The sequence below is a fragment of the Sebastes umbrosus genome, chromosome 18 (genome assembly GCF_015220745.1).
Source record: "Sebastes umbrosus isolate fSebUmb1 chromosome 18, fSebUmb1.pri, whole genome shotgun sequence".
Taxonomy (NCBI): Eukaryota; Metazoa; Chordata; class Actinopteri; order Perciformes; family Sebastidae; genus Sebastes; species Sebastes umbrosus.
In genome coordinates, this window is record NC_051286.1 from 12,921,827 (window position 1) to 12,937,568 (window position 15,742).

The window sequence follows — 15,742 nt, forward strand, 5'->3', positions numbered from 1 at the left end:
TATATTTGGGTCCCCGGACTGTTGCTTGGACAAAACAAGCAATGTGATTACATTTTTCCACTATTTCGTGACATTTTTATAGGCATATATATATGCCTATAATATATAATATTATTATTATTATTATTATTATTATTATTATATCATGTTATTATTATTATCATATAATAATAATAATAATAATAATAATAATAATAATAATATATATATTAGATATATCTAATAACAGAGTACATAATCTACAATGAAAATAATCATTGGTTACAGCTATAACCACATAATATGGTCTTCTGGGTCTATATGGTGGTCAGTATTATCTTTGACCTTTGTAATGTATTTTTTTTAATGTTGTCAATATATGATCATCATATCACTGCGCAGGAGATCAATGAACTGTGTAATAATGATATGCTTTATATGTACAGTGAGGGTTAATTGGGATAATCCAATCAATCAAATCTCTGAAATGGATTGGACAGATAACTAGCCAATGCAAGCGAGCGCGCACGTTATCCGCGAGCCTCCCACGAGCCCAGCAGCCCCAACAATAGAGTGGTAAGTACCATTATTGCCGGTTATAACGGGGGACATTCTCCTTAGAATAAACCTCCTTTCGCCCTCCCTACTATGGAGAGAACACATTTTATCGCGTGTGGGTTAAACTGAAGGATATTTCTGTCGCTACAAAACCTGTGGTTCGCTTGCATATAACCAGGTTTGATGCCATTTCCACAAATATCTACCCCGAGATTCCCTTTGGAAAAAAAAGCGCCTGGATTCTTCTTCTTCTCCTCCTGCAGCCGCCTCCTCTTCTTCCACCAGGAGTACATTTGATAGCAGAGACAGACAGACAGTATACATACAATCATGGATCCGACGACCAGGGGATTTAAATTCTTGGACACGGTGGCATCATGCTCTGCTGCTGCTCAGTGAGGATGGGAAGCAAATAAGAGGGGATTTTTAACGCACGTATCAGGTAAATTATTTGAACATTGTGTACTGGAATATAATTTGTTAACTTGAAAATATGACAGCACAGCACAGCAGCAACAAAGTGGCTTTTTTTAGTCACCATGTTGTAACAGTAGACTTAGCTGCTGCACTATAATAACGGTCTTGGTAATTCAACACTGTCTCGCCATAACCCATTACGCACATTACGCACAGGTATAGTGTTGACAAGGTTATAGGACTCCAAAGTGCTCCAAAAACCTTAAAAGTACCAATTTGAATAATTAATACATAAACAACACATTTGTATAACGGGACTGCTTGAAGGGTGAGAGCTCCACATCTGCAGGAGCTCCACATCTGCAACAGCAGCAGCAGCAGCAGCAGTCTTGACATATCCAGACCTATAGGAATATCATGTTGGTGAGAAAAACCGGTATAGAGCAAATATTTACATGCAAATTATCTAAAACATGCCACATATCTCATCTTTTATGTTTTTTTTTCTTATTCGTCATTGGGTTGTGGAGTTTCAGGTTGGTATACAGTGTGATTAGGTTGAACCGCTGGACGTGATTTAATTTCCCCACATTGACTTGCCTCCGAGAGAGAGAGAGAGAGAGAGAGGTAGAGAGAGAGAGGGATAGGGGCTGGGGTCTATTCCAGCCAGCTTGGTTTGCAGTCATGGGGGATGGTAGCCTTCAGCCCAGTGAAAATCATGCTTTGTGAAATTCGAAACCTTCCTACACTACTTCCAAGTGCAGCAAGAAAAAGTGGGCATGAGGAATATTTATGATCAGCTTCCACATCTGGAGATATTCGCTGCATTGCATGATGCCATGCAGCTCCTGTGGTGCTGTTATGGTATATAGGGCTTTACATTGAACTGATCTTTTTTTGCAGCCTGTCCATTTAAAAAACCCAACCAAGGAGAGAGGATGCATGCTGCAGGAAAACACTACGGTGAAGCAGCTAGGGCAGCATATTTTATGGCTTTGCCCCTCAAAAAATAAAGTAGAGCAGCCCGTAGTGGAAATGTGTGTTTAGATCTATGTGGTTGCTGGTGATGAATGAAACATCAGCTGCAGAGCCATTGATAAAAGTCTATGTGCGCTGCTGTGCCCGCTGCTTTTGACAGCAGATTAGTGGAGCCAGTTTGTAACCTCTGATGTATTAAAATTGCATTCAAATGTAATGATAATACACAAGAGATACAAAGCAGGTGCTAAGTGGGGTGTAGGGTGACAAGATGTCCCACTTTATGAGCACAGCATTTTTATCCCTTGTCCCACATATTGAGAGAGACGATGTCCCACATTTTCATTGGCTCCAGTTTTCAAAAGTCCACTGTGGGTCAAGTGCAGGTTAACTTGCCACCGTCTTTGCTACGCTATATGTCCAAAGGGGAAAATTCACACAAGCTATGCAGATTTAGGTGGAATATGCTGTAAACTACCACAAAGAAAAAGAAATGTAGCTACAACAAAAACTGGGAAACTACTTATAAGTGGGTGGGTGAAGCCGGTGGAAGGCGATTCTCACAGTTTTTTGTGAAATTTGCCAAGCGACACAGTTCATATGAGTCTCACAAGAAACTCAAAAAGAGATGTGCCGATCTAAGGATGCATTCGGGCAAAGCAGAGAGAGTTTATGAGGTAAGGGGCAGAATAGAAATGTTTATTTTTTAAAGTTAGATAGACATTATATCAAAATTGTAGACTACCTCTCATTATTGGTAACGTGTCCCACATTGTCCCACACAAACATACTCTTTGTCCCACATTTGTTTTGTTGGGATCTGGTCACTCTACTGTAGTGTAGATGCAGTATAGTGACTGTGTGTTATGTGTACGAGCTGAAGGATTTTACTTATTCGATTACTTTATAATGAGGTTAAAGAATTACTTTCCCCAGCATATCAGATCTTTATTGTCTCTCGAGAAGAAATTCTTTAAGTCTAGACAGCAGACACCATGTCAATATCAACAAACAGCTGATTCTCAAAACTAAATTTAGCCACACGGCTCTACACGCCCACGCTGTCTGGACCATGATCCAATAAAATGCACAGAGAAGATATTCTTCGGTTTGATTAGAAGTCACAATAGATTCTTAATTCAAGTCAAGATACAGAATCTGTGTGCACACTTTAAAAACAATATATATATAGGTTATTGTATGTGAAAGCAGCTCTGACTCCACGGACAAAATAGTCTGCGAGCCCTTGCAGCTGTTCAATTTATCAGTCTGCAACAGTGGCATCCAAACTATGACATGACTGAGTGGAAGCTATAGGCTGAGTTTCACAACAGCTCAGAGGAAGCATATATATGAGCATAAAACAATCACCATATTGAATGAATTGAAAATTGCCTTCAAGATATAATCTAGTGTCTAAAATGATGATTTACACAACCAGTGATCAAACTCACTGAGTGGATGTATGCTGAAGGACGCCTACTGTGCCTCAAATCACTGCTACTGTTTTGGCAAGTTCTTCCCCAGTGGGCTACCTCCTGGGGTTTGTTATAGTATTTTTAAGCTTGCAGGAAAACATTAAACACAGGTGAAAAGTAGGAAAGTTGAATCCACATAACCTGCCCTCTGATACGTGAATCTAAATAGCGCTAGGTGTACCAAACAAATGGCCCTACCTACAGGTGTGTTCCCAAAATAGAGCGGAACATATTGCATATCTGATGCTGTTTGTGAACTCTTTGCTGCGAGGGATGACATTCCTGCACAGTTTTTGTGTTTTTCTCTGTGTTTCAGAGGCCCTCGTGATAGAAAGAGCTTTGGCAGGCGTCCTGCGGAGGCTTTTGGACCTCTCTTATTTGTTGACATTGCTCTGATCCTCTGCCAGTCTCTGGCTCTCTCATGCTACCAAGAAGAATATGTCTCTTTCTGTAGCTCGCTTTTGTCTTTCTCCACAGAGGTGGAGAGGGGTGATTGGAGGACACACAGAATAACATAATGAAAGAGCGTGTAGAGAGAGAGAGAGAGAGAGAGAGAGAGAAAGGAAAAGAGATGAGAGTAAAATGAGTGATGGCTGCCTAGTACGAGGAGGTGGGAAGAAAGTGGGCAGAGGATTCTGGGAAAGGCACAGAGGGAATATGTATGTGTGTGGGTGCAATGCCCCTTTACGTGCCATTTAGTGGAGTCACAGTCAGCCCTCCTATCTCCCAGCTGTTAGGATGCTCCAGAGGCTCCGGCACACAGCAGCTATTGTTCCTCCTCTTGGCCCTGCCCACAGCTCTATATAATACTGCCTCTGTCCCCTGGTCTGAACTGGCCTGACAGAGGGACACCAGGGCTCAGTTAGCCCGTCTGACTGGTGCTCCTTGTGTCTTTACTGCCACTGCCTTCCTCCAACACCTCCGTCCCTGCTTTGTCCATGTATCTGTCCATCCACGGTTGGGATGTTATGCTCTCTCAGACACAGTTTACAATGTCTTTTTTCTCTTTCTTGCACTGCTCTTTTCTACGACTCCAGGGATAGGAGTTGTCATGGTGTGCCTAACCTTATCACAAAACTTAATGTTCTGTGTTACAGCAGGTTTTTGTTTTTTATCTTACTCTGGAGCAAAAGTAGAGCAATATGTCTGCACACAAAAATGTATCAAAGTTAATGATATCAGGGGTAAAAATGAAATCCATTAAATGAAATTCAAGACTTTAAACTTTTTTTTTTTTTCAAAATGCCAAGGAATTTATTGATGACTTAAAAAAATACAATATAAAGAAACATTCGGGGATTGTGCAAGAAGCTTTTTACACTCAATACAAATAAAAAACAGAGGAGGATGAACAAGTAAATAAATAAATCAAGGGGCACAGATTAATAAATAAGTAGCATTAGCTGATAATTTTATATGTTTCAAATATTGTGTGGGTTTTTGTTGCCTTTCTATTTTTTTAGCTAATTGTAATAGAGGTTAATATCCATTAGAAATATGGTAAAGTTAGTTTTTCTATTGGTCCATTTCATTTTATATAAAGAGTTGCATTGAAAAGCTAATATGTTTGCCCATCCAAAAAATTTTTTGAGGACCATTTATTTTTCTGTGATGCTCACAGAGCACCATAATGAACTTTGCCCTCTGTATATCCTTACACTATCACACAGAACAGTGTTGCGTTTATATCTCTACGACTTTTTTACTTCTTCTCCCTCTCCTCGTAGTGCCCAGTCACCTTTTACCTGTCTAATCTTTTTCCTCGTCTCTCTCTCTCTGGTTCATTCTCTCACTGTCACCCAGGGGGAAGGGAGGGCGTTGACAGTGTCTCTCAGTGAGCTGACAGGATATCTCTGAAACAGACCTGTCTGACCGCGTCTCTGCCAACAGGGCAAAAACACAAAAGCCCCGTCTGAGCTCAGAGCCGCCCCTTACTCAAATGTGGGAACCGAGCTTCATCTATATCTGCCCTCTTCTATCAGTTTTGTCCTCCCTCTGCCCGCTCTCTCTCTCTCTCTCTCTCTCTCTCTCTCTGTCTCAAGTTGAAAGCACCGCCAGCGGCTATTTTCTTCTTTTCCTCTTGTCACTTGCTTTGTATTTTCTCAGTCTGCTTGCCTCCATATCTATACAGCAGGTCCTTACTCACTGTGATGCAACACCTCTGCTGCCAACTACTTCGACCACAGCTGCTGTGTTTTGAATACATGCACACGCGTTCTGTCACTCAGCACATCACTTTAGGCTCTGATGACTTTTTAGAAAGGATTAATCTTGCTTGTATAATGTTCAGCCTATAGCGGGTATTTTGTGCCAGTTGCAGCTTGGCGAATAGAAAGGGTATCAGCTTTAAAAAGAAATGTATTTATTTAGGCTGAGAAGTTTAGTGTCATGACAGTCTAAATGTGGTTCAGAGCAGATAAAAAACAAAAAATAAGAAGGGAAAAAGGGCTGTATATTGGCTTAAAATACTATTGTTAACTCTTTCCTCATGGCTGTTTCCTGCAAACTGAATAATCCAGAAGGCCTCACAGCTCATCAGTCATTAATAGGCAGGTATTTGGGAAACGGAGCACCGTGGTGTCCTGTAGCTGACCCAGCTTATTCTGTCAGCTGAAAGCCAAAATGAGCTTCACAATGGGATAAACTATGGGCTGTGGAGGCCACTCCCCAGGTGTCATGTGTATGTTTGGATGGTAAACGTAGTCTGATACCTTTTCTCAGCACAATGGAGCCTCGGTCTGCTCCAGGAGTGAATTGGATACAGGGCTCCCCTCAATAGCTGTTGGCCCGAGCTCTGACACTCTGTGTGTGTGTGTGTGTGTGTGTGTGTGTATACTAGGGCTGGGATGATACACCTATCTCCCGATTCGATACTATCATGATACTTGGGTGCAGATTCATTATGTATTGCGATTTTACAAGTATTTCGATTCGATATTATGATTTATTGCGATTTTTGTTTACTTTTTTTTAACACTAGACCATGGGGAAACGTTGAATCATACACCTCTAGGGACTTTTAATTTGAAAAATTAGAGTAAATGAATACTTGATTTGATTGATGCATGTAGTTAGAGATGTCCTGAAGTCAAATATATCAATCATTGTCAGGCGCTATTAATTCGATTTTTCCAGCAACCCAAAAATCAAAGAATAAAGACATTCCCCTCACAAATTAGTGGTATTTTCTTTTTAATTTATAAGGGACATGTAATGTTTTGTACTTCTGGTGAATATAATACAATCAAATTTCCATGTATGTATTTTGTATATACAGTTCCCTTTGTTAACACCTTATTTTGAAAACCGGACGTAGTCACACGTGTATACTTTCTCTAACTTTGCCAAGTCCGTCGCTAGCTCTTACCGTTAGCTCCATTCTCTTTATACATCCATGGTCAGCTCCGTTTTACTGTATTTAACATAAATGTAAGTATATGGGTGTTCTACAGTTGTGGCGTCAGTCGATATGACGGCGGTTGGCTTGATTGCAGGTTACAATATGATAATTTTTCCTGCCCATAACAGAGTTAGCATGCTGCTTTAGCCATGATGTCTTGCTCTGCTTTTCCTGGTAATGTGTGAAACCCAAAGTGTTTCCATACTTTACTGTATGTGTTATTTACCAAGTTGGATTTAATATGTGAGGGTTCAAGTCATATCCACGCGGACCCTCCGCTGTTTTGTACTGGCTGGCTGCGGTTTGTTTTGGTTGACGGATACGGAACAGATATGACGTCACGTTACTCAGACTACAACAATTAAAGCAGTAACTTCCATTGGCATCCCCTCCTTTGGCATTAAAAAATTGCAATACATAGGTGAATCGATTGTTTTCACACCCATAGTGTATACAATGTCAACGGTTAGGGTATTCTTACTGTTTATATTAGCAAAACAATGTAATGACCCTGCCCGTTTAGGTCACATTGTCCTGTGCATAATCTAGCTCTAAATGCTGCCAACTGACATCAAAATGATCTCTGCAGCTGCGCTCGGAGCATGTGTGTATTTGATTAAATTTGAATATGCAAAGTTAAGCAAAACAGTGAACTCCACCATGATGGGCTAAACAACATACAGTATATTTCTCCCTTTTCCTGTCACTCCCCCTCTTTAAATATCCAGGCTCTCTTTTCCTCTCCCTTGATTTCTGTCCTCCTCTGTTCAGTCCCCCCTTCCCTTCTCTTTCACTGATGGGTACTTACTGAGCCGGAACAGCCGATGCACTGGTCGCCGTGGCGATGTGTGATGATTGATGGAGGCTGGAGGAAACGGGAGGCGAGGCACGTTTATCCAGTCCGCAGCTTGAATCCTTCGTGTCAGGACCGAGACGTCCGTATTCAATTACAGACACGCTGCATTTTCATTAGGATTTTCATAAGCACTCGTTTTTCTTCTCAGTTCCTCTCGCTGCACTCGTAGGAGTATAAGGAACTGCGAGGAAGAGGCAGAGAGGGGACGACAGTGAAGGATTAGAGACAAGAACGAGGTAGAAAATAAAAGATGCAATAGGGTTTTGTTTCAGGCACATAATCGATTCGTGCCACTCAGTTTATTTTGGTTCATCTAGCTCAGGACTGTTGTGGTAGTTAACACCCCTGCTCCTATCTTCCTAGTCATGTTTGTCCACCCTAGACGGTCTAAAAAACCAAGAAATGTTATAAAAATAGTCTTTAAAAAAAGACCAAGGCCGCAGCTTATAAAGGGAACAGAGGAAAGTGCTGAGAAAAGAGAAAAGAGAGCTAAAGGGGAAGTAGCCTCTTAGCGTCCCGGTGTGTTTGTCCACAGTTTCGCAGCAGGGGCGCCTGTGCACACAGACAACTGCTGCCTTCAATTAGGAGCCAATATTTGACTGTTCATTTACAGCTCACAGCGAGGATCCGGCTCCACTTTGGATTTTTCGTCTGATTTGTGCTGGATAAAAGCCCAGCAGGGGTACACTACTCTTCCATTTCAGAAGAGCGGAAATAGAAGGAAGCGTGCCTTCCTTTTTGTCTTTTGATGGTTAGCAGGAAATGCCAAATTCACTTAAATCCCCAGCATGAAAAAAAACAATCTTACTCAGCAATCGCCTCATCTGTGTTCTCAATGCTTATCATACAGCAATGCGGGCGGTTCACCAGGACAAATCATTGCTGCAGAGCAGAGGTCAGATAGAGGTCAGGCAATTCTTACTGGTGAAAGAAGCTAAAGATAGACAGTCGGTATAGAGGGAGGTTGTGGTTCAGTGAAAGATTACATAATGTAGTCTTCCTCCTCCATTCAGTGGTGTGCCAGAGGAAATGTAAAGACATGGGGGTGGTTGTAGTTGTTTGTGCTTATCTGCTCTCAGGCCTTCCTATCTTAAACCATGTTAACATTTCAATGATATGGTGATGAAATCAAAGCTCTCACATCAAGCTATGGGAAATAGTCTCAGACACAGCAGCAGTCCCTTACATAACTGTCTTTCATTTATAGGCACATGCCCACAGCTTGGAGCGCTCCTATTATATCATATTATATTATTAGATCTTCTGCACTCACGTACGTTGATGCTGAGATCAGTCTTTAGATAACGGTCATCTTCCTTTACTCTGACAGTGCCCATATGTATCGTCTCTTTGTCCTCGATCTGACGGTGCATCAGTGTGTGTCGGTGCTCATGTGTGTATGCATGAGCTCACATGTGCATCCCTCTGCATCTATTTTAGCACTGTGCTGTTGACTGTGTAGCGAAGCCAGCGAGCTGTAACTGTGAACTGTCGTATTCTTGACACAGCCACTCACCACTCCACCTTTTTTTATGAACCGCGGCACTGCTGGCTATCAACTATAGCCCAGCGCTGAGCTAGCTTGGGCCACAGAGACAACACCACTCAAAGCTCAGTGTTGTGGCAGAGAGCATGTGATGCTGACAATTAATCGAGTAGGTGCTTTTAGCTGAAATGTTTTTCGAATTATCATGTCATAATTATGTCCGTTTGTATGGTAGATTGGGGTGAAACACTAAAAATTCGATACTCTGACAGTTCCATTGCTGTCTATCTGTATCGCTTCAGTACTCGCTCAGTCTTTCTATGTCATTTTCATAGCATAGCAGCAGCAATGCTATGAAACAAATGTAGCACTAGAAGACATCTTTGCCGTATTTTGATCATGTGCAAATTTACAATTTAAAGCTGGATCTGAATACACCTCCTCAAAAATGTAATAACATATAGCCCCTTTTCCACTGCAGGATCTTTCCACCAGAACTAGGAACCTTTTTAGGAACTCATTGCGCTTCAACAGCAGGGACCAGGGTCTGAATTAAGTTCCGGGGACATTTTACCCCCCAGATAGGGCTTTGATTGGGCGTTAGTATTTTCTGACAGTACCGGAACTTTCAGAGTGGGGTTTTCAAGGATGATCGTCGCTGATTGGTGAAACACACAAAGCTCCGCTGCTTCAACTCGTGTGCTGCTTCATTCATAAAACAAGGATGTACTGTAGTATTGATTTAGGACGAGGGGAGAGCATTTCTCTTTGTTTGATAATATTAAAAGTAAATTTACGCTACAGAGAGAAAGAGAGAGAGATCACGCGAGCGAGCTGATAGAGAGAGCGGTAGAAGAGACACACGATGCTGTGAATGAGAGGGGAGAAAAAGTTATTTTCTGATTACTTCACGGCGGTTACGCTCTAAAGCACAAATAAATAACCTTCAAACACTCAACAGATGATTTACTGTGGAGACAGACTCTTAGTTTCATTTTCCTCCGCTGCATTTCATTCATTACATCTAACGTGCATCAGTAATGCGGCAGAAAATGTCGTCGCAGTGAGACAAAACCTTAGGTTTATTTTTTTTTCAATGTGTTTTTTACTGAGCTGCAGCAGAGTGTTTACCGCTGTGACCACCAGCAGCCCTCGTCCCATGTCTAGTTGCTTTTTCACACGTCAGCGTACTACCTTGCCTAATCTTCGCAGACCTTTAGACCGCTATGGGCTGAAGGAATCTTTTAGTTCCTTGAAAAGTAGTCCCGGGACTAAAGTTACCAGGGACTTCTTGGTGGAAACGGGGCTATAGATGCTACTTGAGGACCTTGGGAACTATGATTGCTCTGCTTTATGTTTTCTGCTACATAACTCTAGTCCTTGATCCTTGGTAAATGCAGCAGAACCACACTTACTTTCACCTGTTATTTGCACAGTCCCTCCATCAGTGCATAAGGAGAGAGGTGCACTTCACTGACTACACGCAGGGTGCACCTCAGATGACGGGTGTGCACCTGTTTGATGAATAATACAGACATCTCTAGGGACAGACTCTGAAATAGAATGTGAAACGAGGCTCAGCACCATGTGCTTCAGATGCAGTGTCCTCCTCAAGGATCGCAAATGAAAAGCCACTTATCGTGTGATATTGTTTTTGTTAGAAACCAGAATTTACACCCCAAAAATGCCCCATTAATATGACAGGTGTATATTTCTTTTAGAAATCAACATTTACTGATGATTAATTATTTAGAGGCAACACAGTGTGTGTACAAAACACACAATGCACACATACCACGGTGAGCTGTGAAAGTAGTGCAGCAAGAGTCCCGTAAACAGCAGCAGATGGGCTGCAGTGATAATGAGGCAGGTAATGGTATTCAGGGCTTGTTTGGGTCCTTCAGCAACCCAAGATACCAAGAGGAAAAAAAGGGCGTGTGGGGACGGAGGATGATGAGACAGGAGTATGTCTGATCTTTAAATTAGGTGAAACAGTTTTGATTGATCCTAATACTCTCTCTTTGCAAACTGTAGACTATAGTTTAAGATATGTAGCCATGTGCTTCTGTTTGTTGCACGGAGATTGTGTATTTTTGGGTCCTTGGAACAATGAGTGCTTGTTTTCGGGGTAACGGACAGATGGATAAATGGCCTTTTTTCTGTCCAGTGGGACATTTTTCGGAAGATTGGCATTTCAGAAATAATGGGCCACCCCCTTCTCAACACTCAGTAATGTTCAAAAGGACAATACATGGCTTGAGATCACCCAGCAGCTGGGATAAGATGAAGATGGTAATGTGGCTGATGTGCACTTGCTAATGTGTCACGGAACAGCTAACATTTCTCTCAAACTCACATTTGGGGTCCGATTAGTTTATGTATTGTGTAGTTAACGTTAGCCCCTTAGACGTTCTCTGGATAGGTTTTGTTGTGTGGAGTGGACAAGGAGGAAACTCCTTGCGAAAACACGGCAACTTGGATAATTCCCACCGTTGTGCATACTGTAGATGTCAAAATGCGGTGCGGGAATGCGGAAAATCTGCATGTGTATTCCCGCACCGCATTTTCGCATCACACTGGTGAGAAACAGCTTTAAAGCAGGATATCATTAAGGGTACTAAACTACTCTTTCTTGCAAACGTGTGTTTTTTGTATGTGTATATGTGTCTCTTAATCAGCCCTAGCTGGATAAATGCCAGATCAGTGTTGGGAGTTAAACGAGTTTGGCGTAAGGCGCATGGAGGAAAACCATCCTCCTCCAGCTAAACCAGTAAAGCAGCAGCCCGCGTAGGTCCATCCAGGGGTGTGGGATAAAGTCAAAGGTCATTTCATTGTTGTGTGTGGTTATATAAATGTTAGTGCCGACTTGAGGCGAGAGCCTGGTTTGTGTGGCTTAGCCTCAGGAGGACAGATAGATGCTGACAGACAGGCCTGGCCTCACCGCTGGGACTTCTGCCTCTGCTGCTGCATATTCTTTACTATCTATCTCTCTCCCCTCTCCCTCTGTCTGTTTCTTCTGTGTCTATATATGATATCCCTCTCCTACCTATGTCCTACTTTACATAAGCTGGAGCTGCACAGTAAGTGCGGACTACTTCCAACGAGGCTAATGATGAGTGCCAGTTTTGTGGTCAACATAATGTCTTAGTTTGGCAATCAGCAGTGTCTGGGGCTCGACCAGATATTTAAATGCGGATCTACAGTGAGTTCAAGTAAAGGTAACGTTACAGCGGAATAGAGGAAGCAGAAGGATAGGGCCAGTTGTTCACCAGGCCAGATGTTGCCTCAAGCTTCATATTACATTTTCCAAATGCAGCACGGATCAAGAATAGAGAGGAAAATCTTCGCTGGTTTCGTTCAGCAAGTCATGCCTTTTCATTGTAGGACACACTAAAGATCTGTTTACATATTGCCATTGAATTACCATCTTTATTCTGAATGAGTAACTGGCCTCATTGCTGTGTACAACAGTTACACACTTACTTGTTGAGCTGTTTCCTTCTTGTATTTTGCTTTTGTAAACCTCACAGCTTCGAGTTTATCACGATGCTGCTAACAAAGTTTTGCTTGGATGTGAAGTGAAATTGAGGCTCTCGGGGCGTCCTGATAGCAGAATAAGTCATATACCACATAACTGCAATGTCTCCAGTAGGGCTGCCACTAAAGATTATTTTCATTATTGATTAATCTGCTGATTATTTTCTAGATTAATCAATTAATCGTTAGAAAATAGTGAAAAATGTCCATCCCAGTTCCTCAAAGTCCAAGGTGATGTCTTTAAATGTCTTGTTTTGTCAGTCCAAAACCCAAAGATAGAAGCATGAAATATCCATATTTGAGTGGCTGAAAACAGCATTTTTGCCATTTTTGCATGAAAAACTACTTTAAGGATTAATCGATAATCAAAATACGCAATTATATTTCTGTCAATCAGCAGATCGATCAGTCGATGCAGCTGTAGTCTCCAGTTTGACTCCAGCTGGGGACCTGTGTTGCATGTCATACCTCTCTCTCTCTTTGTTTCCTATCTGCCTCTTTATCCAAAATGCCCAAATAATGAAAAAAGAAACTGAGGCTCTTAAATCATACTAAAAAAACAAGGAGAATGTATAATTTATTAAACCTTTGACTGGTTTAATGAATGACCTACCACACATGGAATCCAGGTCATTGAAATGCAATTGAAACAATGGCTATGGGTAACCAAGCTGCAAAGTGTCTGGACATCTCATTACATGCAAATCCCCCAAACTGTGCTTACTGAAGAGTTATAGAAAACAGGATCGCGCATGTTTTTCCAGCCCTCGATCGGGGTCAAAAAAATGACTCAAAAGTTTCCTGGAGTTTGAAGAACTTCTTGTGAAAAGTGGGCCAAAGTAGTTAAGAGATTTTGAGCTCTGAATCATGCAAAGGCAAAACTTGTTTAATATCTATATCTGATCAGTATCTGGAGCTACTTCAGTACTTGTGAGATGAAGGGCTACAGGAAGAGGTGGACTATGAGCAAGCTGAGTAGGTGTTTATCTAATTGCAGCAGGACTGTGAGAGCTCTCGGGAGCGGAGCGATGCAACGGTGACTATGACTGACAAGGGCATGATGACTCAGATATCCTCACACACACACACACACACACATACATACACTCTCAGGGGGTGCAGTGATGAAGGGGACGACAGACAAGCCAAAGTCTGACTGACCGGGAAAGATAACAAGGAATCGTGTGGGAGCAGTGATAACGGTTGCTGTGGAATCTATCTCTCTCACACACACACACACACACACACGCCAGCCTCACTTCATACTGAAGAGTAGGCTTGAAATATGTCCACTGATAAGGCGAAAAAATAGAGGCAACCAAGGGGAGAGAAAAGGGGAGCGAGAGGCTTTGTACCTGCAGGAAGAATCGGAGTTGCTTCCTTTTCAAGAGACGAGCAGAGAGCCTTACAATGGCTGCTGACAGCCCGACGCAAGAGGGAGAAAAGGGGACAGAGAGGTGCTTTTGTCTCCATCCTCTCCGTCCCATTGTCACCCATATCGCCTATCACTAGAGACGAGACACCGCATCGGGCTTGATCTAATGATCAAATCTGTGTGTGTCAGCCGTGTGGATGGAGGAGCGTATTGTGTCTCGATTGTGATCCTCTGGCCTCACATACACGGTACTCCCCTTCTCAATAGAGTGAATTGAATCATGCAGACGCCTTAAGTAACAGTCTGCCTCAATCTTGAAAAATCTCATCTCGCTCTGCCTTGCGGGCACTGTGAATCGGTGTCTTTATCATTTTTCAACATAATGGCAGAGTAAGTGGAGGGTCGAGGCCTTAATTGAGTCAATCTTCTACAGTGCTGTTAATACAAGCCTGTTAGACCACATTTCGTCTTCCTTAGCCCCCCCTTCTGCTCCGTAGAGATCCGTTCTTTCCTCCTCAGCCCCGGCTCTCTTTCCATTTGTATGCAGAAAGTGTTCACCCACCATTTCGCCTCGCAGTGGCATTTTTAAGCGTAGCTGTCAGGACTGTGTGTGGGTGCACGGGGCGGAGGGTGCTGAGATGTCATGAGACACAGGTCACATGATGCCTGCAGCTGACCCCCTTGACCCCTAATGAGCATGCTGTTTCTATAGATGGAAAAAAGCCCTGAGGACGGTGACCAACCGCTGCCTGCCACTGTGGCACCACTTCACTCTCAGCGTATGTGCCAAAGTGTGTGTGTGTGTTGGCAAAAACACAGTGACATCTTTGTAACTTATAGCATTTTTTTGACCTGTTTAATGAATAGCTAGATGGTATTTTAGTTGGTTTCCTTCTGAATGATTAATAATAACAGCTCATATTAGCTTACCACAGATATTTTGGTATATCAAAGCTGATGAATTACAAAAAATTGTACAGAAATGACAATGATATAGTATTTCCATGTTCACTAAAGTTTGTTTTTTCAACTGTAAAATGTCTTGGTAAGTTCATTTCATGGTCACAACCCAATTTAAAGGAACAGTATGTAACATTTTGGGGAAATATATTATCAGAAATGGAATAAAATATTCATAACTATGTTTTCATTAGTGTATAATAACCTGACACTAAGTACTGTTGTGTTTTCGTTAGCTTAGAATGAGCCCTTCATATCTAAATAGGGAGCGTGTCCTCTTCACAGAGTCCGCCATGTTGCTCCAACATGTTTCTACAGTTTCTACAGTAGCACAGAACGGACAAACCAAACGCCGGCTCTAGAGAGAGCCTTTTGTGTTTTTACGTTACCTTGAAGGCCACCATAGTTCTCCGACACACTTGTGAAACTGCAGAAATGTGAGCCGCAGAGTTCAAAACTGTGGCACCGCCAGCTGCCGTCTGAAGAAGTGTTGCTGCTCAAATAGTGTTATTATGAGAAGGATGGCCTCTGAGCGAGGTGAACAGCGCTACCACGGGTTTGCACTCAACAGCTCACAGTACCAGTCTTGGAAAGGGAGGAGTGAGCGAAGGGGTACTCAGTTGGTTGCAATCTGCAACCACACCTCTAGATGCCACCAAATCCTTCACACTGTCCCTTTAAGGGATCCTGATATTAGAATACAACTTATGACATGTTT

General features: G+C 42.3%; 1 protein-coding gene across 3 annotated transcripts in view; it reads left to right on the forward strand.

Moving 5' to 3' along the window:
• The first annotated feature begins 342 nt into the window (after positions 1-342).
• Positions 343-15,742, forward strand: part of wasf1 (WASP family member 1) — a 71,454-nt gene continuing 56,054 nt past the window's right edge. Inside the window, exon 1 of one of the 3 annotated variants that reach the window (XM_037751293.1) lies at positions 343-979. The gene's annotated coding sequence lies outside the window, so the exon portion shown is untranslated. The remainder of the gene's footprint in view (positions 980-15,742) is intronic. The other 2 variants (XM_037751287.1, XM_037751292.1) reach the window with 2 other exon arrangements.